Source organism: Toxorhynchites rutilus, chromosome 1 (genome assembly GCF_029784135.1).
Source record: "Toxorhynchites rutilus septentrionalis strain SRP chromosome 1, ASM2978413v1, whole genome shotgun sequence".
NCBI classification, from domain to species: domain Eukaryota; kingdom Metazoa; phylum Arthropoda; class Insecta; order Diptera; family Culicidae; genus Toxorhynchites; species Toxorhynchites rutilus.
Genome location: NC_073744.1, coordinates 112,470,872 through 112,495,393, shown reverse-complemented (window position 1 = coordinate 112,495,393; position 24,522 = coordinate 112,470,872). Strand labels below are relative to the sequence as shown.

The 24,522-nt window shown below is 38.2% G+C and overlaps 2 protein-coding genes across 7 annotated transcripts in view; one reads left to right on the top strand and one right to left on the bottom strand.

Annotated features, from left to right (window-relative positions):
* The window catches only part of LOC129763015 (acetylcholinesterase), a 92,511-nt gene extending 90,047 nt beyond the window's left edge, over nt 1–2,464 (bottom strand). For 2 of the 5 annotated variants that reach the window (XM_055761718.1, XM_055761717.1), the window contains exon 1: nt 2,328–2,464. The gene's annotated coding sequence lies outside the window, so the exon portion shown is untranslated. The other 3 variants (XM_055761720.1, XM_055761719.1, XM_055761716.1) reach the window with 3 other exon arrangements.
* The window catches only part of LOC129763019 (inhibin beta chain-like), a 108,406-nt gene that overhangs the window by 45,650 nt on the left and 38,234 nt on the right, over nt 1–24,522 (top strand). The window contains exon 1 of one of the 2 annotated variants that reach the window (XM_055761727.1): nt 1,634–1,675. The exons of the other annotated variant lie outside the window; for it this stretch is intronic. The gene's annotated coding sequence lies outside the window, so the exon portion shown is untranslated. Of the gene's footprint in view, nt 1–1,633; nt 1,676–24,522 lie in introns of those variants that run through there. 2 annotated transcript variants of the gene reach the window in all.

The window sequence follows — 24,522 nt, the reverse complement described above, 5'->3', positions numbered from 1 at the left end:
TTAAAATGTTTGTTCGTGGATTGCCTGTAAAAGGATGAAACGATAATCTTTATCTTGTAAACTTTCGGACCAGCTGAATACAAAGATCCTTGAGAAAGATCCGACTTACAACAGAAAACATCATGTTTCCATCTAGGCAACGCATTCAATTCAAAACTCCATTGCAAAAATCAGTGAACTGTTACGAAATCAGGCCCATTCCCCAGATATAGCTTCTTCCGATTTCTGGTTGTTCTGACATCTAAAAAATCAGATGTGGGGACGGATTTTCATCAAATGAAAAGACAATAAAAGCCGTAGAAGTATATTTCGACAGTTTCAGGCTTCTCACTTCAAAAAAATATATAAAGATCAATGGGACATGTGCATTAAACTTCAGATATAACGTCTCAATTGAGAATGAACTTCTAAAGTAGTTAATTCAATATTTGTTGGCAGCTTCTATACACTTTTTATGTCGATTCAATAGCGATTCAAATGCGTGCTTTAGTTCGTTTTGAGTAGTGGTGTTCAACACTCCGGCTTAAGCCGTTGGAAAGTCCCTAAAGTCGTCGAAAAATGTCCGTTTTGTGACAGTTAAAAACCGATGTTAAATAAGATAAATGCGGCGAATTTGCACACAGAAACAATTGGAGCCAAAAATTGATGCACTATCAGTGACTTGTGGCTCGGAAAATTATATGTAGAAAATTTCACCCTTCTGGATAGTGACATTCGTGCATTGAATATTTTTAAAACCACAAAATCTTGATTTATATAAAACGACAAATCTTATTGAACAACCATGAATCGATGTTTAAATATTCATATCAATCACTGAATAATGGTCTGATAGACCATAATTTGAGTGATGCTTTCGAGTCATATTAACTTTCACAAGTTCTCACGCAAGCAGCCTTGCGTCCCCATGTCATTCACCTTTTTGAAATGGACACCACTTTTTTGTTAGCCATATAATGATAGTTGACAACCTGAAGATTCCACAGTCATGTTGAAGTGGTGGAATTGGAGGCATGTAGGAATAAGAGCAATTTTTGAGGTCAACAATAATGGCTATGTTTGCTGTTGATTATGAGTTGAATATTCCATGAAAAATGATATCCAAACATAAATGAATTCCACTCAGCCAGCATCAGGTGAGAAAATGTTTTCTCTTACGTAACCATTACTGGGAATTTCACTCCTCGCCGGAGTCTGGTTAACAATAATAAATAAAAAAATGCCTCCAAATCGATTCAAACCTTGTTTTATTTCATCTATCATTATTATTGAGATAAACGAAAGTGGAAGAAGTTATTCAAGATAGAACTCGCATGAATTAGTTCATTAAATTGTAGCCAACGGAATCAAGTAATTTGAATGTAATTTTCTTTAATTCGTCTACACGCGATGCCAAGAAGATGAAACGACCAAATAAGTGATTTTTAAATCATGTTCAAGTGTGTTACCGCTATATCAGAGAGTAGCGCGTTGATATGTGTTGTATGCTGCTATATCAAACCTGGACGTGTTATAGTCACCGCGAAAGACTTACGAGAGGCACCATAAAACTTTACATATATAGTATTTTGTGTATTGCCCTTTATTTTTGTTATTGTTCCGACTCCTTCTCGTAGTGTAGCACTTGATTTCCAGGACATTGTGCGTCTGTATAGGTTGGAAACCTGCCATGAAGGTAAGTTAGATAAGAAGCGAACGCGATAGTCCACAGTCAGGGTCGTCCTTTTATTTTCCATATTACACATCTCAGCGCAATCCTGTCACGAATACACTCACACATACGCATATCGAGCACTATTAAACATGTATAACACACCATATATATTTTCTAGTCCAGGTACTCGTTCAAAATACGCTGGCACGTAATAAACGTAAAGTTTAATCTCCTTTATTGATTACGGCGAGGTTCACTTCATTGGCTCAATTAAAGAAGTGAAGAATAAACTGCAGAAGTGATTCGCGTTAAGTGACATTCGAATGTCTTCCAAACTCAAAACCTAATCATGGACTATTTGGGCTGCAAAGCCCAACCATTTTCTGCACACACACACACATCCAAACAGCTGCACATATTCACGATATACGATAACTTTTTGCACTAAGTTTTACCAACTTCCGTTTTCCTCAAAATTTACGTGAAAATTTTCTTGTTTTTGTTGCTGTTGTTGTTGATGTTATTCGAAACTTAATCAGCCGTCCCGGTCAGTCATCTTGTTCGTTCTCACTGGCATGATATATTTATCACAAGGCCATTCGAGCAAGGACCCGTCTGCCAGGCCTCTCCCAGCCGAAATTCCATCAAGGATTTTCACTCTCCGAGCACTTACAATTTGTATTCAATTTTCGTTTTCTCAGTTTTCCAGCCAAAATTTGCTTTGAAAAATTATGTATAACTGCACAATTTTATTAATATACACACACGGAAAATTATATGTGGAGTTGATGTGTTAATCATGCAACGGCTCAAACGAAACTGAGGTGAAAAAGTTCTCCTGGATTCCCATTTAGAAGGCCATTCGCTGTCTCTGTCGCCGCCGTGTTTTCCCTCATACCTATGCTGCCCCAAAAGTATATACTCGCGGCCGTATCAACAGATCCAGCGAATCTTGTTCTCCTCTCTTCTTCTCAGCACAATCGTTCCAGTGTGTTAGCCATAAACACATCGCGCTCGGCAACTGCAGTAACGGACATAATTTAAAGCACAAAAAAAAAAAAAAAATTAAAACAATTTTCCAGTATTTTTTGTAGTATCATTTTTGATAACCTTTTATCACTAAGAAATATTGGATATCATTTTCTGGGGGATTGACCAAGCCATGATCTGCCAAACTTCAATCTACATTTCTTTCGTAAGTGCAGTAACGGATTACATTTCTTTCGAAAATGTAATTGAAGTGTCAGGTGTATACTCACGAAATGTTGGCTTCGAAGAAATAACACTTGTTTAATTGGAGTAAATGGTTGAAGCTCTTTGCTGAAACACACGGAATTTCCACGGGAAATTATGGATAATCTCAAGAGCAAACACGTTTTTCATGTGTGTAACTTCAAACTGTGAATTTTTTCTTAATTATTCTTTTTTATAATTCAATGTAGTTTTAATTTATGACTCACATTTCTGTCCCTTATCTATGAAATAGCGTATTTCGTGTGTTTGATAGTAAGTTTTATGAATTTCACTTTCAAATATAATTGTTCACGTCTGCCTGTTGTGTGTTCTTTAGCTTGGGTTTTGTATGTCTGATTGTTTGCCTAATTTACTTCTATTCGCACTGTCATTTATGTCACTGTCTAGTTTTGACATTCCGCCTGCCTCTTCGTCCCAACGAGATTCACTAGCAACATCCCCCGTTCCGTATTGCTGGTGTCCTGATCCAGCTATACTACGGTCTGCGAGGCCTCTGGAAGACCCCGTTGTTGGTCAGAGCATCTGGTTTGCGGAACCGCCCATCCTTACCTTAGTACCGTCTAATCCAGCTGTTCGTGATAGTCTTTCCGACTGTAACCATCAGATCCCACACCCTAATTGGCTCAACGACTTCTGTCCACTTTCCATTCAACGCAATCACCGGTAGGCATTCGCGGATCCAGCTAGACCAGAATTGATCCAATAGTTCTACCTCCGGAACGGTCCATCCGATTTTGATGAAATAGTTTTTCCCAGATTCTCCACTAAATTTCCTGTCATCGTACGAAGGATTTTTTTATATTTTGAAAAATAACATTTTGGTGAATGTTTTTGTCTTGATTTTTTTTACAAAAAAATGTCGCTATTTCGTCAAAAATCAATATTTAAAAGAAAATCCTACGTACGATGACAGGAAATATATTCAATATTTCGTAAAAAAAAAACTTGTAGAACCCCCACTAGTTTACAAGGTTTTGGCTGCAATCGTTCAACAAACCGGTTGCGGCTATTCAGGGGACAGTCTAACTGACACCAATTTATTTTTTGATAGTTAATATACTCAATAAAACTGCGATATAAGATTAATCATAGTAATTTCTTTTCTCGTTGAAAAAAATGCGAAAATAACATACTTTTTATGGTGTCCATAGTGTACTACCCCCTACGTGTTTTAACTATTTCTTCCCGACACCGAAAAATTGTTTTCATATATTTTCAGAACATGAATCAACCTATAGATTTCTAATATATTGTTCAAGAAATTAAGCTTTAAATTTTCTTACGAAATTTCATATCGGTGGCGTCAATGTGAATCGAATATATTACAACATTGTATGTCGTGAATTTCGCGAAATGATAACGCACAATGTTTGGCTAATCAACCCAAAGTGCATAAAATACAACAGCTCCAAACGAACACTTTCATAGAACGGTATGCTACATACAGTGCGAGAATTACATGCATGTACATATATTTTCGGTATCCCAAGAACATTGCTGTCGAAATTTTGGGAAAGCGGGTAAGCGCGCGAGAGAAAGTGAGCTAATGTTTCCATCATGTGAGAGTAAGTTTTTCCCATAAATTCACTCTTCTCTATTTTGGTTTTCCTAGATTTCCTTACAACAGCTTTTACTACCAATCGACAGCGGCAAGTGTCCCAGACGTACGCACCGAACAGCATGTATCCAATTGCAAACAGCTGTTCGGCTGGCGCTGGGGGCGGATGATTATTCGTTCCTATAGCGTATTATTTGAATGTTACGTAAAAGTAATATGAGTCGATCAACCCACCTTAGCAGCAAACAGGCTCGAATTTTACGAATCCTCACGGATTACAACTGAAAGCATCGGAGGTATATACAGTGATACAAACTCGTGTTCGTACCCCATCATGCTGATGTCTCTTCCCTGCTTTTGAAAGTCAAAAATACGCTTTCTGATAGTGTCTTATGAGAGTAAAAAGGTTTGCTTCCTGTTTTCAGAATAATGGTTTGTATTTCTCTGAAAAATTTGCTTATGCGCGAATGTATGAAAATTTACTCAAATTCATATTCGAACGGTGGCTGAAATATCAATTCGATTTCGAAGGAATTGATCAATTCCAGAATTATGGTGACCCTTGTTCATTGCAACTGTCTTTAGATGCCTTTAGCCGTTACATACGAGTTTCTTTGGTGTATTCGGAAGGAATTCTTCCATTGATTCATCAAGTAGTTCTTACCATTTTATTAATACCTTCAGGAGAATATGAGGCATGGTGTCAACAAAATTAGATTGAATGTAGGATTCAAGTTTTACCAAAACAATGACCTAAAGTACAAGTCACATAAAGTTTGCACATAGTTACATTATAATTGCTCAAAAGTTATTGATACATTTCCACAATCTCCCGGCATTGTCCCAACAAAAAAAAACTAGGGAAGAAATCTGGGTAGTAAAGTTACAAACCATCCGATTTGTAAAAATAACGAGTTTGTATTACTGTACAGGCATTCGAAAAATTTAAGGTACACACCTGGTTAGGTTAGGTTAGGTTGGGGTTAAAAAAATAATTAATTTAAAACGACTTACATTCATCGCATAATCAATCCATTTACTCTCATGTACAGACAATTTTTTTTTTGTGCGGGGGATCGGTCAAAAAATCGTACATCACTTCACCAGTAGCTTTAAAATATCGTGTTCGGTACACAATTTAAAAAAAACTTTTTTTTGTGCGGTAGATAGGGACATAAAAAAAAGTTTTCCCAAGAAAATAACTCAAATTCACACCGATCACCGTTCGATTTCCTTTTGTTTCCCTGCTTTGCGATGGGACAGTTTGCCTTTTCGGTTGCCCGTGGCTGTTTGTGCTTTTAGTTGCATGTCGAAATTTGTTGCTATTAGAAATTATGTCATGCGTAACTTAGAGCATTTGATAGAAGGTTGGGATGGATTAGAGAAGTGGATAATTCAGACGCAAATATGCTTTTTCGCACTGAATATATGCATTTCACCATCGAAAAAAACTAAATGAACGATAACTTCGTCAAACATGCTTCTTTTCATATACCATAACCGCACCAAAAAAATCGCACATAAAACCGCACAAAAGGTAAAACAATATGGTCACATTCTTACTTCGGGTTTGGAAAACAAACAAAAGCTTCAATTCAGACGAGGCAAAATTAAGTTCAAGTTTTTCTTTAAGGCAAATATTTTCTTTAAAACAAATTGTCACTGTAGACGGAATGCTCTCTCAGATCTCCTTAATCGCCGTTTTGAGTTCCACTTTGTTCTTTGGATTTTTATTCTTCTCACAGTTCTTGATTTCCCACCATAGATGCATGATAGTGTTCAAGTTCGATGATTGCGGAGGTTTTTTGAGTTGATTGGGACATTATATAGCAAGCACTCGAGATCAGTGTGCTTCGGTTGAAAGCATTAAAAGGGAGACCTAATTTCTGCACGGAAGACTGAAGCTGTTTCGTAATATTTTTTTGTCAATTACTCTAAAGAAAGTACATTACTTTCGCTCTGCAGCTTCAATGATAGCTTAGATTTTTCGGCGTCAAAGGAAAAGTTGTTCGAAAAAGTACACGAAACAAATCTCTTTCATCAGAAATTGTAAAATTTGATCAAGGTAGACCTCAACCAAAAAAAAATATGAAAAACTATGCTTTTTTTTAGAAAACCAGCTTAAAAGTTTTGTTGCCGCAGTTTGCCGCGGTTATGACTACTTTCAAAATTTAGGTAAAAATATAAGCTTTCGATTGAACACTGTCTGACGCTGCGCAAAACTGCGCGAATTGCCGTTCTAGTGAGAAAAGCGATAGCAAGTTTTTTTCACTATATTTTTAAAATATTAAAATTTTATCTAGGATCCAATTATTGGTTTGTTGATAAAATTGCATCCCATATGACGGTTAACTATGCATGTGACAATAAAATAAAATGGTGTCGATTCAGTGTGTATTTGCCCATGTTTTATTGTTGTGGCATTTATTCATCATCAGGTTTGAGTTGATGCATTAAATCTCCACCGCATCAGACAGTGCAAACGCGATGCATCGGAGGAATGCGCTACCTATGAAATGCAGCGGTCAGAGTGAAAAGAGCGCGAACGAAGTGTAAACAAAGCGCACGAATTACTACGAGATCGCGCGTCGTTCCTTTGGTGAATTGTGCGCAATGGACCATCCTACATACTCACCTGATTTAAGTCCAACAGATTACCATCTTTTCAGGTCGATGAGTAATTTTTTGAGGAACAAAAACTTTCCTACGAAGGAAGCCCTAGAAAACCTCATCGAAGAATTCTTCGCAAGCAAGCCTTCGGAGTTTTATGCTAGAGGCATAGATATGTTGCCAGGTAGGTGGAAACGTGTAATTGAGAGCGGAGGAAAATACTGTTTGTAATACCTTTCACCTATATCCCCCAGTGCGCCCGGTAGCTTGGTGCATGTACCCGCTATGAGGTAATGCCTTCGACCCATCATAAGTAACGCGCGCTCATCCCGAGCGACGGATAAAATCGGATCATCGGATGAAAGAACAACACTATGAAATGGCGTTTACTCTTACCCCGTCCACGCTATCAGCTGGTCGTACACCTCAGCTTTTTCCCACATTTTTTTTGTTGCATGTCACATTCAAAAGTGTCGCGCGCGAACGCTAACAAAGCAGGTCACTATGGGAATGGACCTATGGCCGTCCCCCTCAATCTGCTGGATTTGCATGGAGTACAGCAAAATGTATTGCATGAAGGGGGATCGCGACGAAATGTCACATACCGGGAATGACTATCCAAAATATTATTATATGGAGTAAACAATGATAATAATAATAGCGGATAAACAACGCATCTTAATTTATGCCAAAATAAGGAACAAACTTTCTCAACGAACCAATAAATAAAAATCATTATAATCCATTTATGAAAAATCTCGTATCACAGTAATCTGTAGAGGATGAAATGTGAATTTGGGCTAAACATCATAAAATTTATCACCGAAAAGTTATAAAAAAGTGTGTAATTAAAAAAGGAATAAAAGTAGGGTAGAGTAAAAAAATATTTATGAAATCGAAATCTTCTTCTTCTTCTTCTTCAATGGCACTAACGTTCCTAGAGGAACTTCGCCGTCTCAACGTAGTATTACTTGCGTCATTTTTATTAGTACTTAGTTGAGATTTCTATGCCAAATAACACGCCTTGAATGCATTCTGAGTGGCAAGCTCTAGAATACGCGTGATCACAGTGCAAGTCGGAGGAAATTTCTTTGACGAAAAATTCCCCCGACCAGAACGGGAATCGAACCCGAACACCCGGCATGTTAGTTATGACGCTAACCACTCGGCCAAGGGAGCACAATCGAAAATCATATCAAACCCATTTTTTTTTTATTTAAATCGTTTATTTTTACAGGCTCAGTTACATAGGTTTAAAGGAACCGAACTCCTTACTGTATTGTTACTAGTATATATACATTTTTCCTTAATTCTAATGTTAATAATATAGGAAACCGATTACTCGCGGTCGACTCGAGATTAGAAGGGTGACATATTTTCTTCAGGAAAAGGAGGGGATATGAGGATATATTGACAATGATCACACTCACACACTCAATCACACTCATCACACTCAATTCTTAAACCTATCTTATATCTAATATGTATTTTTACATTTCATCTTATTCTTAAGAAGGGATCCGATCTCTCACAAAGGAAAAGGAAAAGGAAAAACTAAGGGTATAAGGACAATCACACACGAAGATCGATAGCTTTAAGGAATACATATATTTGGGACATGTAATCAAGGTCTAACCGAGCCAACACGTCTCTCACCGGCATCATGGGCTGCCTTCCTCGGGCCCGAAGGGTGACTACTAAATTCGATCTGGCGACCAAATACAGCTCGCACGACCAAACAACGTGCTCGATGTCGTGGTAACCTTGGCCACAAACACAAAGATTGTTGTCGGCAAGATTAAGGGGGTATTCTAGTGTAGAGACACGAATTTCGAACGTTTTTTCGAACTCCGTAAAAATAAAACAAAGAATATTTTTACTATCCATTATATCATTATTCGTTTATCTATCTTTCAACAATAAAACAAAAATAGGACGGAAAAAAAATATTCATAATTAGAATAGTTACATGCTAGTGAAGTGAGGGTGTTCAAAAAAAAGTTGTGCCATGGCGTACACGATTCCAGTCCTTCTGGTTATCTGAAACAAAAAAATCGAACAGATTCTGAATCAGTAAAGATGTCGCTATGGCATGAACCTCGGACAAGTCAAAAACATGGGTTTTAACAAAATGGCGGCCGTTTGAAAACAAAAATGCTGTTTAAAACGTTTTTTTTTTGCGTTTACCGATTTTTTAAAAATAGTAAAATTAAAAAGTTATAATTTTTTATTGGTTCATGCGATAGAGAGATGTATGCAGATTATTTTCATATAAATTTGACATAAATCGGTTCAGTAGAACTTGAGATATCGTGTACGCCAGTTAGAAAAAAACTAGTTCCGAGAGAAACGCGTTTGAAGTTCATTGTGATGGCCGTAACAGGTTAGATACCACATCACTAAGATGGCTCTAACTAGGTAAATAATAGGATTTTTGATAAGTCCTTTCTAGAGTATATTCTTGAATGCCTAAACTACAGAAATATGGTAAAAAAAAATTTCGATTTTTTCAGATTTCTAGACTAGAATACCCCCTTAATACGAAAGAGTAGCGCATCTAACGAACAGTGATTGGACATGAGTCGGGAGAAGGTGCGAATAAAGTCCCGATTCAAGTCCAGACTTTTGAACCATGGTTTGAGGTTAACCTTAGGGATAATCGAGTGGAGCCACCGGCCCAATTCATCTTCGTTCCATTTGCGTTGCCAGTTAACTATGGTATTTTTGCGGACTAAAGAATAAAATTCAATGAAGGCGATTTGACGCTGACAAATATCGCCTTCAATTGCACCTACCTTTGCTAATGAGTCAGCCCTCTCATTACCCAGAATTGAGCAATGTGAAGGGACCCAGACAAAGGTAATGACATAACAGCGTCTGGATAAAGCACTCAAAATTTCTCGTATTCTCTCAAGGAAGTACGGCGAGTGCTTTTCCGGCCTCACTGAACGGATAGCTTCGACAGAGCTAAGACTATCCGTTACAATGTAATAGTGTTCAACAGGTCGTGAGGCGACGCTGTCCAGCGCCCAGTGTCTCGCTGCCAATTCAGCAATATACACTGAGCAAGGATTCTGAAGACTGTGTGAGGTGCTAAAAAATTCGTTGAACACTCCAAACCCTGTGGACTCATTCATAGAGGACCCATCAGTAAAGTACATATTATCACAATTGATATCCCCATACTTTGCATCGAAGATTGTTGGAACGATCCTCGATCGAAGATAATCTGATGTTCCATGGATATCCTGCTTCATGGACAGATCAAAATGCACAGAGGAATTGATGTAGTCAGGAAAACAAACACGGTTGGGAATATACGAAGAAGGATTAACCTGCATGGAGACGAATTCATGATATGAGCTCATGAATCCAAAATGAAAATTTAGCTCGATCAGCTGCTCAAAATTTCCGATCACCAATGGGTTCATAACCTTACACCGGATGAGGAACCGAAGAGATAATAAATTGAAGCGATCTTTTAGTGGGAGTAGGCCTGCCAAAACCTCGAGACTCATGGTATGCGTTGAGGGCATACATCCCAACGCGATACGGAGACAAAGATACTGAATTCGCTCGAGTTTAATGAGGTGTGTTTTGGCAGCTGATTGAAAACAGAAACTGCCATACTCCATCACTGAGAGAATAGTTGTTCGATACAACATTAGAAGATCTTCGGGATGGGCTCCCCACCAGGTGCCGGTAATTGTACGGAGAAAGTTTATTCTTTGTTGGCATTTTTTACTCAGATACCTAATATGGGCCCCCCAAGTACATTTGGAGTCGAACCAGACCCCAAGATACTTGAAAGACATAGCATGAGTGATCGGTTTACCCAAAAGTTGAAGCTTTGGTTTTGCTGGTCTATGCTTCCTAGAAAAAACCACCATCTCTGTTTTCTCCGTGGAGAATTCGATCCCTAGCCCAATGGCCCAGGTTGAAAAATTGTTCAAAGTATCTTGTAAGGATTCTTGCAGGTCGGATTCGTTTGATCCTACGACAGACACCACTCCATCATCTGCAAGTTGTCTTAGACTGCAATTTTGTGTAAGGCAATTGTCAATGTCGCTTACGTAGAAGTTGTACAAAAGGGGGCTTAAACATGAGCCCTGGGGGAGTCCCATGTAAGAGACCCGACTTACTGCCGAATCTCCGTGAGAAAAGTTCAAATGTTTCTCACAAAGCAAGTTATATAACATATTATTCAATAGAGGCGGCAGACCCCGAGATTGTAATTTGTCTGACAAAACCTCTATTGAAACAGAATCGAAGGCCCCCTTTATGTCCAAGAATACTGAAGCCATTTGTTTTTTTTCGGCGTAAGCCATTTGAATTTCTGAAGAAAGCAACGCAAGACAATCATTCGTCCCCTTGCCCCTGCGGAACCCATATTGTGTATCTGAGAGTAGGCCATTCGTTTCAACCCATCGATCAAGGCGAAAAAAGATAATTTTCTCCAACAATTTCCGTATACAAGACAGCATTGCTATTGGGCGGTACGAATTGAAGTCGGACGCGGGTTTTCCGGGTTTTTGAATAGCTATAACTCGTACTTGTCTCCAATCATCTGGAACAATATTATGCTCCAGAAACCGATTGAATAAGTTCAACAAGCGATGTTTCGCCACATCAGGGAGATTTTTCAGCAAGTTGAACTTAATTCTATCCGATCCCGGAGCAGAATTGTTACATGAAAGGAGAGCAAGAGAGAATTCTACCATCGAAAACTCGGAATCAAGATCGCACCTATCTTGTGGTATATCTCGAATAATTCTTTGCACTGGAGCGGAATCGGGACAAACCTTTCGTGCAAAATTAAAAATCCATCGATGTGAATATTCCTCGCTTTCATTGGATGAAGAGCGATTTCTCATGTTTCGAGCCACTTTCCATAATTTTTTCATTGACGTTTCTCGTGATAAACCTCCCACGAAATTTCGCCAATAAGCACGTTTTTTCCCTTTGATCAAGTTTTTAAATTGATTTTCAAGGTCCAAATACGTTTGAAAATTCTCAATGGTTCCACGTTTCCGAAAAGCTTTAAATGCATTCGATTTATCTCCATAAAGCTTGGAACACTGGCCATCCCACCATGGATTGGGAGGCCTTCGACGAATAGTGGAACCTGGGATGGGTTTCGTTTGAGCGCGAACCGCGCTGTCATAGATCAAACGAGAAATGAAGTTATACTCCTCCAATGGAGGCAAACCATCTCTGGAATTGATGGCTAGAGCAATCGCGTCTGCATATTTTTTCCAGTCAATGTGTCTTGTGAGGTCGTATGCCATGTTTATTGATTCAGAAGAATTCAACCCATTGGTGATAGAAATTTTGATTGGCAAGTGGTCACTACCGTTGGGATCCTGGATTACATTCCACTTGCAATCTAACGATAGTGAATTCGAGCAAAGCGAGAGGTCAAGAGCACTTGGGTTAGCAGGAGGTTTAGGTACACGTGTTGTTTCCCCAGTGTTCAAAACGGTCATATTGAAGCTGTTACAAAGGTCATATATCAACGATGAACGATTGTCGTCGTACTGTTCCCCCCAGGCAGTTCCGTGAGAGTTGAAGTCTCCCAAGATTAATCGTGGCTTCTGAAACCCATTTATCACAGAACATATTAAAAACAATATATATTGAAAACATTCAGTCCTTTTCAATTGTTAAATAAGATTTGCTATCCCACAAACTGAATGAACAATAGCCAGTTTGCAGGTTGATTTTACTTCGTGCTCCTTTGCAAACACTAGTAAAGCATTGAGTTCGTTATATGAGAAAAAAGCAAAGAACATTCGTGACAATACCGCATCTCTTCAGTTTCACTTGCAACGTTGTGTGATTCCTGCGTCAATGTTTCTACGATTCGTTCAGAATAGATATCGACTATATTTAGAAAATCAAATTCATAATTTCGTTGAGTTTTATTATGGAGCCTTCAACTTCAGCAGTACCACACAATTCAACGCCGAGTAAGTTGTTTATTATTATACATGTGTTTTAATATCTTCTTTTAACCAAAGGAACCGGATTAGAAAGACAACAAATCTATGAAACAATGAAGTATTGAAAATCATATGAAGAAATGAAAAAAAACAGCGAAAGAAATATCTCCAGCTGATAAGTATAACGAATTCCAAATTTGACCCATAAAAATAGTCCAGAATATACTAATTACGGTAAAGTAAATCATCTTTTCACCTCCACAGATCCAATAGTGTACGCATATTTTGAAAAGGAGAAAAGTAATTGTAAAAACTTCTAGATGAAGTAATATTTCTATTGAAGGACAAAATTGTTGAATCAGGAAAAGATAATTATGAATCTGATGGCAGTTATGAAAAAGAAGAAGAAGAAGAAGAGAACTACTGTTTTGATTTGTTTTTTTTTTCATTAACTGTATTGTATTGATTTGTAATTTAAAAACTCTTTCATATTTTTAGCAGAATTTGTTTAATTTGAGGGATCGTCCATAAACTACGTGATTGCTCAAATATCATAAAATTATAGAAAAGTATGTAAAAAAAAGTGCGTAGAAGGGGTGCTATAAAATTCAAAAATATTGGATAACGTACTTTATGGATGGATGCCAGATTCGTATTCAGCATCCCGACATAATGTAAATACAATGTTTTTTTTTGTATTTAACGACAACGACACTTTTTTGCTTGACCAGCTTTGTATGGAGTCGCCCCACTGTGCATCTGTCTACCATTCGATTCAAAGAGATTGGTTTTCGTCTCATCCGTAAAAAGGATATTGTTCCAGAACTCCTCAGATCTGTTTACATGTGACTTAGCAAACTTTTGTCGTTTTTTTCATATGCACCTTTGAGATGGAAGACTTTTTACGGGGAACACGACCTTTCAGATTGTTCCTGTATGCTACTGTCCGGACAGTGTCTGCCCTGACAGGTCTTCCAATGGTACCGGCTACTTGGGTAGCCAATTTAGGAATGTTTGTTTTAGGATTCTTTCCCAATGTTCGCACAATTACCTGTTCAACATCTGGAGACAGAATCGGTTTGCGTTCTCTAGCCGGGAGAATTACCATGGTTACTTAGTATTTCCATTTGTTTATGGTTTTCTATACTGTAGTATGGCATATGTAGTTTTTCCGACTGCAGCTGCTATTTCCCGCAATGTCTTGCTCTGACAGTCTTACTTATTATCGTTGTACGTATAACAATATCTATTTATTTCCTCTTGCTTACCATTTTGATAAGAACTTTTTCAAACATCAACAAAAAACAAAAACCAACACTGCTCAAGCAGTGGTTTGGTGTTGACGTCACACACTGACGAAAAAAAAAGTACGCTTATTCGCAAAGGTCCTAATAGAAGGTTAGCTTGCTTGGAGAAATTTAAAGTGTACACTCAACTTTGCAATGCTTAGAATAGAGATTTTTGCAACTTTTAATAGAAGGTTAGCTTGCTTGGAGAAATTTAAAGTGTACACTCAACTTTGCAATGCTTAGAATAGAGATTTTTGCAACTTTTAAGAACAAATAATTAGCTAAAAACCTTTCGAGAAATTCTCTTGCGCGCATTGCTGGTTAAACGTGTGTGTTTTTAGACATGTATTAAACATATTTTGCACCAAATAAATGGAGAGAATTGTCAAGTAGCATGTGTACACTCAATTTTGCGATTGTCTGTACATTCTGTCACAATTTATTTTCACATTCGCTGAAGCTAAAACGTTTTTCCTCTATAGCATTTAACACCTCGTGCTCTATTCCAAAAGAATGTATTCGGAGGATTTTTTTTTTGAACAACTCTGCATAAAAAATCTGTAACTGAAGCACGAAGATTTATTGGCGATCTAACGTACAAATCTACTCCTAGGCGGCGCTGCGGTGAAAGTGATGATGGTTTTAAATTATGCAATGTGAGTTTATGGAAGGTTTGTAGTTATTTCTATAAATCACAATGTTACAATCTTAAAAAATTATTTGATTGCGATGAGTTTGGAAGAAATTTAATTCTGCGCAATTTTATATATAACATGTTATTTTCTTACCTCTTTCAGTAGTGAAAATTGAATAAATGCTGAAAATGGTTGAATCAAAAAAGGAAATTCAGAGCACAATCAAAAACAAGTTGAAAAATGCATGGTTCCTGCATGTGAGAACTACCTTCGCATGTGAGAACTACTTTTCTCCCATACATTTTTTCTGCCGATTTGTGTGCTAACCCTACTCGTATTTCGAATGCTTATAACTCGAACATTTTTAACAGATCGGAAAGATGTTTGCATCAATTGATAGGAAATATTTCTACCCGTCTATCATAATTAATAAAATATTATTGACGTAGGACTACGTCTTTCATTTCTATACCGGGGTGTAAAATCAAAGTTTCGAAAACGAAAGCGTTACGCCGGAGACCGAGATTTTGAGCGTTAATAGCTCCTAAACAACTGAACGAAATGGTATGATAAACACTTCATTCGAAAGATAAAATGTCTACGCGTTATATACTTGTTACTTTTTGATCCAAAAACTTGTTTCAATAGTCTTAAAATTGCTTTCAAAACAGGCTATTGAAATCACCAATCGGTATATAAGCGAGCGGCGCTCGGAAATCCACTCAGTTCTAATTGAACAGCGATTGGAGCATGTTGTCGCTGTTGCGGTGAAGCTCTTTATTTATCATGAAAGCGCGGATGAACGGTGTCACCAAGAGCCTGTTTGTGCACCCTAGGCCAGAAGGGAATCTATCAGGAGGAGAGTGATGCCACAAACGGTTCCCTGGGAAGACATTGCTACACACACATACACGCGCGGCTATTAACAGGTGGTTATCGAGTTGGCATTAACCACTGGTGGGCTTCCAGTATCGAGGAAAATGTGGAAATATCTAATCGTTACTGAGAATAATCTGCCAGTTCCTCTGGGAATTTTCAAAATATATTCATGTGAAAGAGTTTAATTGAATGTTTTCTATCCATGTTACACTGTGACCAAATATGTTTCAATCAAGTGCTATTAATAGGTTGTTATCGAGTTGGCATTAACCACTGGTGGGCTTCCAGTATCGAGGAAAATGTGGAAATATCTAATCGTTACTGAAAATAATCTGCCAGTTCCTTTGGGAATTTTCAAAATATATTCATGTGAAAGAGTTTGATTGAATGTTTTCTATCCATGTTACACTGTGACCAAATATGTTTCAATCAAGTGCTATTAACAGGTGGTTATCGAGTTGGCATTAACCAATGGTGGGCTTCCAGTATCGAGGAAAATGTGGAAATATCTAATCGTTACTGAAAATAATCTGCCAGTTCCTTTGGGAATTTTCAAAATATATTCATGTGAAAGAGTTTAATTGAATGTTTTGTATCCATGTAACACTGTGACCAAATACATTTGGTTTTGTGGCTTTTCAATCAATCGCAATTAACAGGATAGCTTCAGAAGATTATTCTTCCCCATCAGTAGGATATTTCCGTATCCAATAAGGACCGTATCGTTAATTATGGGTACGCTCAAAACACAGCTTTATTTCAAATATAGCATTTATTTTTCAGTTCTGATATCAAAATATTGTATCTTATGAATGAAAGAAAGGAGTAACAGTAAAAAATAATCAAGATTCTGATTTTCGCGCCAATGATCGCACCTGCTTCTTGATGTCCCTCATTAGGTTCTGGACAACCGTCTCATCGACTTGTTTGCTCACATTTATCCAATCCTTTTTGAACTGCTCAAGGTCATCGGCTGCCTTGTCCTTCTTCCGCAGTCGTCCCTTCATCAAAGCCCAAAATTTTTCAATAGGTCTTATTTGCGGACAATTTGGAGGATTCATTTCCTTTTCCACAAAATCGACATTATTCTCGCGATACCAATCCAAGGTCAAACGTGCATAGTGGCATGATGCCAAATCAGGCCAAAATAGTGTCGGACCAGTGTGCTTTCGGATGAGCGGTAACACACGCTTTTGGAGACATTCTTTCCGGTAAATTTCACCATTCATATTCCCGAGAGTGAAGAAAGGAGATGATTTCATGCCACATTGACAAACAGCTTGCCAAACCAGCACTTTCTTACCGAATTTTTCGCAAAAAATTGACTTCTCCGCGTTCGGGACATCTGTTCCTTGCTTTACAGTGTAAAACTGTGCCCCAGGAAGAGTTTTGTAGTCCAGTTTGACGTAGGTTTCATCATCCATGACGATGCACAGTTCGCGTTTGCTTAAAATCCCATCGTAAAGCTTACGGGCACGGGTTTTCACGGAACTTGCCTGAATTTGGCTGCGTTTGGGACATTTTTGCTTTCTATATGCCTTCAGTGAGTTACGTTCTTTGGCACGTTGAACCATACCGATTGATGTTCCACACTTTTTTGCGCAATCCCGTATCGATAATTCCTTTTTTCTTTCAAATTGCCTGCAAATCTTTTTATCCAAGTTTGGCTTGGATGGCCCAGGTTTTCTGCCGCGACCGGGTAGATCCTTCAATGTATTATACATACCAAATCGCTTGATAGCGTTTTGGACCGCATGGACGCTTACTCCTTCCGCCTTCGCCAATTTTCTCATTGATATTCCTGTTTCGGAGCAGTATCTGGTCACAATGGATTTTCGTTTTTCTTCTGTTAGCCCTCTCATGATTGCACTTTTAGGAAAAAACGATCTTTTAACAATGCTAACTGAACGCTAACTGTGTCAACAACAGGAGAAAAATAAACAGCTGTCAAAACAAGCTATAGTCTTTTTCAGACGGAGACTCTAAGGCGTACCCATAAATAACGATACGGTCCTTATTGTATGCGCCCGCAATCGATTATTGCTCAGTCGCCGAAAGTTCCGAGCTCAGAGAGTTCATTCCCCTCTAGTTTGCCTTCCAAATTGCCATCGTAAACCACACCTTCTCTCGGTTCAATCACACACAAAAAGCATACTTAAGCGATATTCTGGTGGTGAGACACATTCATTTTTCGTGAGGACATCGACAAGACAACATCGTTGCCTAACGTGCTGGAGGAGGTGGACGGCGAAGGATCGACACATACACGCGCAGAACTCTTTCCGTTAGGATGCCATTCAGCATCGAGAAAGTTCCGGAAAGATCTAATCATTGCTGGAAAATAATCTGCCAGTTCCTTTGGGAATTTTCAAAATATGTTCATGTGAAAGAGTTTAATTGAATGTTTTCTATCCATGTAACACTGTGACCAAATATGTTTCAATCAAGTGCTATTAACAGGTGGTTATCGAGTTGGCATTAACCAATGGTGGGCTTCCAGTATCGAGGAAAATGTGGAAATAACTAATCGTTACTGAAAATAATCTGCCAGTTCCTCTGGTAATTTTCAAAATATATTCATGTGAAAGAGTTTAATTGAATGTTTTCTATCCATGTTACACTGTGACCAAATATGTTTCAATCAAGTGCTATTAACAGGTGGTTATCGAGTTGGCATTAACCACTGGTGGGCTTCTTCCAGTATCGAGGAAAATGTGGAAATAACTAATCGTTACTGAAAATAATCTGCCAGTTCCTCTGGGAATTTTCAAAATATATTCATGTGAAAGAGTTTAATTGAATGTTTTCTATCCATGTTACACTGTGACCAAATATGTTTCAATCAAGTGCTATTAACAGGTGGTTATCGAGTTGGCATTAACCACTGGTGGGCTTCCAGTATCGAGGAAAATGTGGAAATATCTAATCGTTACTGAAAATAATCTGCCAGTTCCTTTGGGAATTTTCAAAATATATTCATGTGAAAGAGTTTAATTGAATGTTTCTGTTTCTATCCATGTAACACTGTGACCAAATACATTTGGTTTTGTGGTTTTTCAATCAATCGCAATTAACAGGATAGCTTCAGAAGATTATTCTTCCACATCAGTAGGATATTTCCGTATCCAATATTGTATGCGCCCGCAATCGATTATTGCTCAGTCGCCGAAAGTTCCGAGCTCAGAGAGTTCATTCCCCTCTAGTTTGCCTTCCAAATTGCCATCGTAAACCACACCTTCTCTCGAATCAATCACACACAAAAAGCATACTTAAGCGATATTCTGGTGGTGAGACACATTAATTTTTCGTGAGGACATCGACAAGACAACATCGTTGCCTAACGTGCTGGAGGAGGTGGACGGCGAAGGATCGACACATACACGCGCAGAACTCTTTCCGTTAGGATGCCATTCAGCATCGAGAAAGTTCCGGAAAGATCTAATCATTGCTGGAAAATAATCTGCCAGTTCCTTTGGGAATTTTCAAAATATATTCATGTGAAAGAGTTTAATTGAATGTTTTCTATCCATGTTACACTGTGACCAAATATGTTTCAACCAAGTGCTATTAACAGGTGGTTATCGAGTTGGAATTAACCACTGGTGGGCTTCCAGTATCGAGGAAAATGTGGAAATATCTAATCGTTACTGAAAATAATCTGCCAGTTCCTTTGGGAATTTTCAAAATATATTCATGTGAAAGAGTTTAATTGAATGTTTTCTATCCATGTTACACTGTGACCAAATATGTTTCAACCAAGTGCTATTAACAGGTGGTTATCGAGTTGGAATTAACCACTGGTGGGCTTCCAGTATCGAGGAAAATGTGGAAATATCTAATCGTTACTGAAAATAATCTGCCAGTTCCTTTGGGAATTTTCAAAATATATTCATGTGAAAGAGTTTAATTGAATGTTTTCTATCCATGTTACACTGTGACCAAATATGTTTCAATCAAGTGCTATTAACAGGTGGTTATCGAGTTGGCATTAACCACTGGTGGGCTTCCAGTATCGAGGAAAATGTGGGAATATCTAATCGTTACTGAAAATAATCTGCCAGTTCCTTTGGGAATTTTCAAAATATATTCATGTGAAAGAGTTTAATTGAATGTTTTCTATCCATGTAACACTGTGACCAAATACATTGGGTTTTGTGGTTTTTCAATCAATCGCAATTAACAGGATAGCTTCAGAAGATTATTCTTCCCCATCAGTAGGATATTTCCGTATCCAATATTGTATGCGCCCGCAATCGATTATTGCTCAGTCGCCGAAAGTTCCGAGCTCAGAGAGTTCATTCCCCTCTAGTTTGCCTTCCAAATTGCCATTGTAAACCACACCTTCTCTCGATTCAATCACACACAAAAAGCATACTTAAGCGATATTCTGGTGGTGAGACACATTCATTTTTCGTGAGGACATCGACAAGACAACATCGTTGCCTAACGTGCTGGAGGAGGTGGACGGCGAAGGATCGACACATACACGCGCAGAACTCTTTTCGTTAGGATGCCATTCAGCATCGAGAAAGTTCCGGAAAGATCTAATCATTGCTGGAAAATAATCTGCCAGTTCCTTTGGGAATTTTCAAAATATATTCATGTGAAAGAGTTTAATTGAATGTTTTCTATCCATGTAACACTGTGACCAAATATGTTTCAATCAAGTGCTATTAACAGGTGGTTATCGAGTTGGCATTAACCAATGGTGGGCTTCCAGTATCGAGGAAAATGTGGAAATATCCAATCGTTACTGAAAATAATCTGCCAGTTCCTCTGGGAATTTTCAAAATATATTCATGTGAAAGAATTTAATTGAATGTTTTCTATCCATGTAACACTGTGACCAAATATGTTTCAATCAAGTGCTATTAACAGGTGGTTATCGAGTTGGCATTAACCACTGGTGGGCTTCCAGTATCGAGGAAAATGTGGAAATATCCAATCGTTACTGAAAATAATCTGCCAGTTCCTCTGGGAATTTTCAAAATATATCCATGTGAAAGAATTTAATTGAATGTTTTCTATCCATGTAACACTGTGACCAAATATGTTTCAATCAAGTGCTATTAACAGGTGGTTATCGAGTTGGAATTAACCACTGGTGGGCTTCCAGTATCGAGGAAAATGTGGAAATAACTAATCGTTACTGAAAATAATCTGCCAGTTCCTCTGGGAATTTTCAAAATATATTCATGTGAAAGAGTTTAATTGAATGTTTTCTATCCATGTAACACTGTGACCAAATACATTTGGTTCTGTGGTTTTTCAATCAATCGCAATCAACAGGATAGCTTCTGAAGATTATTCTTCCCCATCAGTAGGATATTTCCGTATCCAATATTGGATGCATAAAACCTTGTGCCTCCAACGTAACGCTCTCGTTTTCGAAGTTCTCCAAATATTCATTCATTCAGAATGAATTCAGATTCAACTTCATACAAATGATCTCTATATCAACGAGAGTCCTACGTCACCCTTGCGGTTATACCATAGATATAACCCACTTCCTGTTTTTTTCATTAGATGAACAATTGAATAACTGTAAAATGTCAAGCGTTATCTAAACGCCCTATCTGCCAAGTTTTGATTGGCCTGATTTACGGTTTCTCCAACACAGACTTCAAAATCGACGTACCTGTGGAAATCCGCCCTGCAAATTTACATGCAAATCGGGGGTATTTTTGTGCCACCGGGCTGTGTCTCCCTAACACGGACTTCAAGATTAATGTGCCTAGGGGAATCCGCTTTGCAAATACATGCAAATCGGGGGTTTATTTGGTGTTGAGTACTTTTGTACTCGCTTGTCGTTGTGCAGACCGGAATTTGTTTCTCTAAAACGTACTTTTAAACCGAGAAGCCTGGGAAAATCGTCATTTCAGATACTAGAGGTGAATGAACTTTCGCGGTTCGAGAACTATGTAAACATGAGATGTGGAATAATTTCAGAGGGAAATGTGAAATAGAATGATCGTTTGACAATTCATTCGTTCACATATTTTGGTAGTCCTAGGCATCATATCAAACGTAAAAGGACGTTCATCAAATTTATTTGTAACGAAGAACATAATCTATTACAAAAATTTCAATGCATTCTAAAATAATATTCGAAGTGGTAAACAAGTGGATTGCATAATATAATTTCGTAGTTCTACGTCGAAAATATGCGGTCGTGTCATAGATACAACCCCTTGAATTTTTTTTTGAGTTCCCAAAGATATGTAAGATCTTGAAACGAAGTATATTGTGTAGGATATAATAACGGATACAATAATATTCGCTTATAAGAGTGGCCGTTTAACATTTATTTTTTTGATCATTCGCTTAACATTCATAAAACAAAAACGCCAGTATTTCACGACTACAGAACCAGATGGAAAAACTCACACTCTTTTGCAAAATTAACATCACTTTCGTATGAACTAAAATAAATTTCTAATTCGTAGGTCATCTTTAGTTCTCAATAAGTTCAAATAGTCTATACGGGGTAGTTTCGACCAAGATGCGGCATGCTGCATGGTACGGTCACTCCTTATAAGTTCTCAATTGGTTCTCGTTTTGAACTGGTAGACAAACTGACAAGTTCAGAATTTGTAGTTCCTATACATTAAATCATGCCATGGCCATCCAAATTTTATGGATCGATGCTAAATTCCCTAATTATCATGGTGGTTTTGGTGCAAAAACGGCAGTGAATAATTCTGAAGTACTTCGTTGTTCTTCTGACTATTCATACGAATTTTGTTGGTGATTCCTTTCGGAGTTCGTAAGCTGGTAACCCCTATTGAATTATACCATCCAGGATGTACAGTAACGATATAGGAAAATGGCCATCGATAGTGACTCATCTGCAAGAATTACCAGCATGTTTTGTGTCTAGAATGATCTTCTGCAGGTATTCCTTTCTCCGATGACTGTAGAATCTTTGTACTAGCAGTTGCCAAATTTATACACCCCGAGAGCACCGATTGAATGATGCAACTAATCTGCGCCTGCTTCTCCTCCAAAGCAGCCCACATATCATTGAGATATTCCACTCGGATTACCACCTTTGCTTGATCTCGTTACTCATCGTAGTTTTGAATTACCCGACCCAAAGCATCCATCATGGAGGTCCTACTTGAATGCAACATAATCTGTTCCGCTGACGAAATCTAACAGATTGGTTACCAACACATAATTCTATTCTTGAAAACAATCCTGCTAACGTTGAAATCGTAATCCCGACGAATGTCATTAAAAAGTATGCAGCATCTGACCAGCCATAGACAGTACCTTATATGGGAACCCGTAAGATACTAGTAAAGGGTGTGGCGTTCCAAATCTGCACACACTCAAATAGCTATAAAATAGCAACTTTTGATTCGTTGGGTAAAATTAATTGAAATTTTGCGTAGACATAGTTTAATGTGTATTGTTCACACTCTGTGAGTTGATTTCATGAGGTGCGCAAATATTTTCAAAATGGCGATGAATTTTCATGCGCGAAAAAAATTGGCACGAGTACTTCGAGAATAAGGATCTGTCGCATCGTGCCATCGGAAAAAATGGGAAACGCGAATTCCACGGTGTCTAGTATCATAAAACGGTTCGAAGAACGTCTGACTGTTGATCGGAAGCGAAGATCCGAAAAAAGCAATCAGTTCAAGATGTAACTAAAAAGTTGTATGTAAGCGTGTCTTCCGTGCAGAATACCAAAACTCGATCTGGACTACATTCTTTTAAGGTTCAGAAGTCCCCAAACTGCGACGAGAAATATAATACGGTCGAAAAAAGCCGTGCCCAGAAGTTGTATGACCCGAAATTAACGAAACCACACTGCTGCGTAATGGATGAACATAAGAAGACATAAGAAGGTGGACTTCAACCAGACTCCAGGAAACCTGTATGTTACTGCCAAGGACAAGTTGGAAAAAGATGTTGAAGTGCGATTTGTACTTGCTGAAAGCGGAGTACACCTTTCATTATCGCAAGCACCATGAAAGGACAGGTGTATTTGGAAGAGTTTCTCCAAAAGTGGCTTCTCCCTTTCCTGAAGGCTCACAACGGTCCGACGATCTTCTGGCCGGATACGGCATCATGCCACTACACGATGGACGTGCTAGAGTGATGAAGAATGTAGAAGAAATGAAGAAAACATGGGTTAATATGCAAAAAAAACTGTCGATTTTGAAGTCATGCAGAACCTTATGGCTGGAGTTAAGGCCATGGTTCGCACATTCGGATATAAATAATAAATTGAATGAATGATGCCAAAACTAACTTCAATTGTTTCTTTACTTCCCGAAAATTTTGTGATAATCGGATAAAAACTCGAATTTTGAGAATGAATTTTGTGTGTGCGGAATTCAAACGGTACACCCTTTACCCTGTGGTCAGGTTGAGGGATCCATACCTTTCGGCTTGGCATCGAGGCTAAATTCGTATCTTAAAGGATACGCAATTTGATTTGCGATCAATGATTTGCAATCAAAATTCGTGCTGGATAATCGCGCGGAGCACTTCATTTTTAATTTTAGGTTATGTTTTCTATGCTCGTGATTTTCTATGCTTGCTATAAAAAGGCTGCCGTCTTAGAAATCTCTTGGCACAAACTACGACATGGTCAACTACCTAATATGGTGAGAACTAGAATCAAGGAATGTATATACAGATGTGTTGAAGAGCGCAGACGAGCAGTATCGTTTGTGTGAAACAAGAC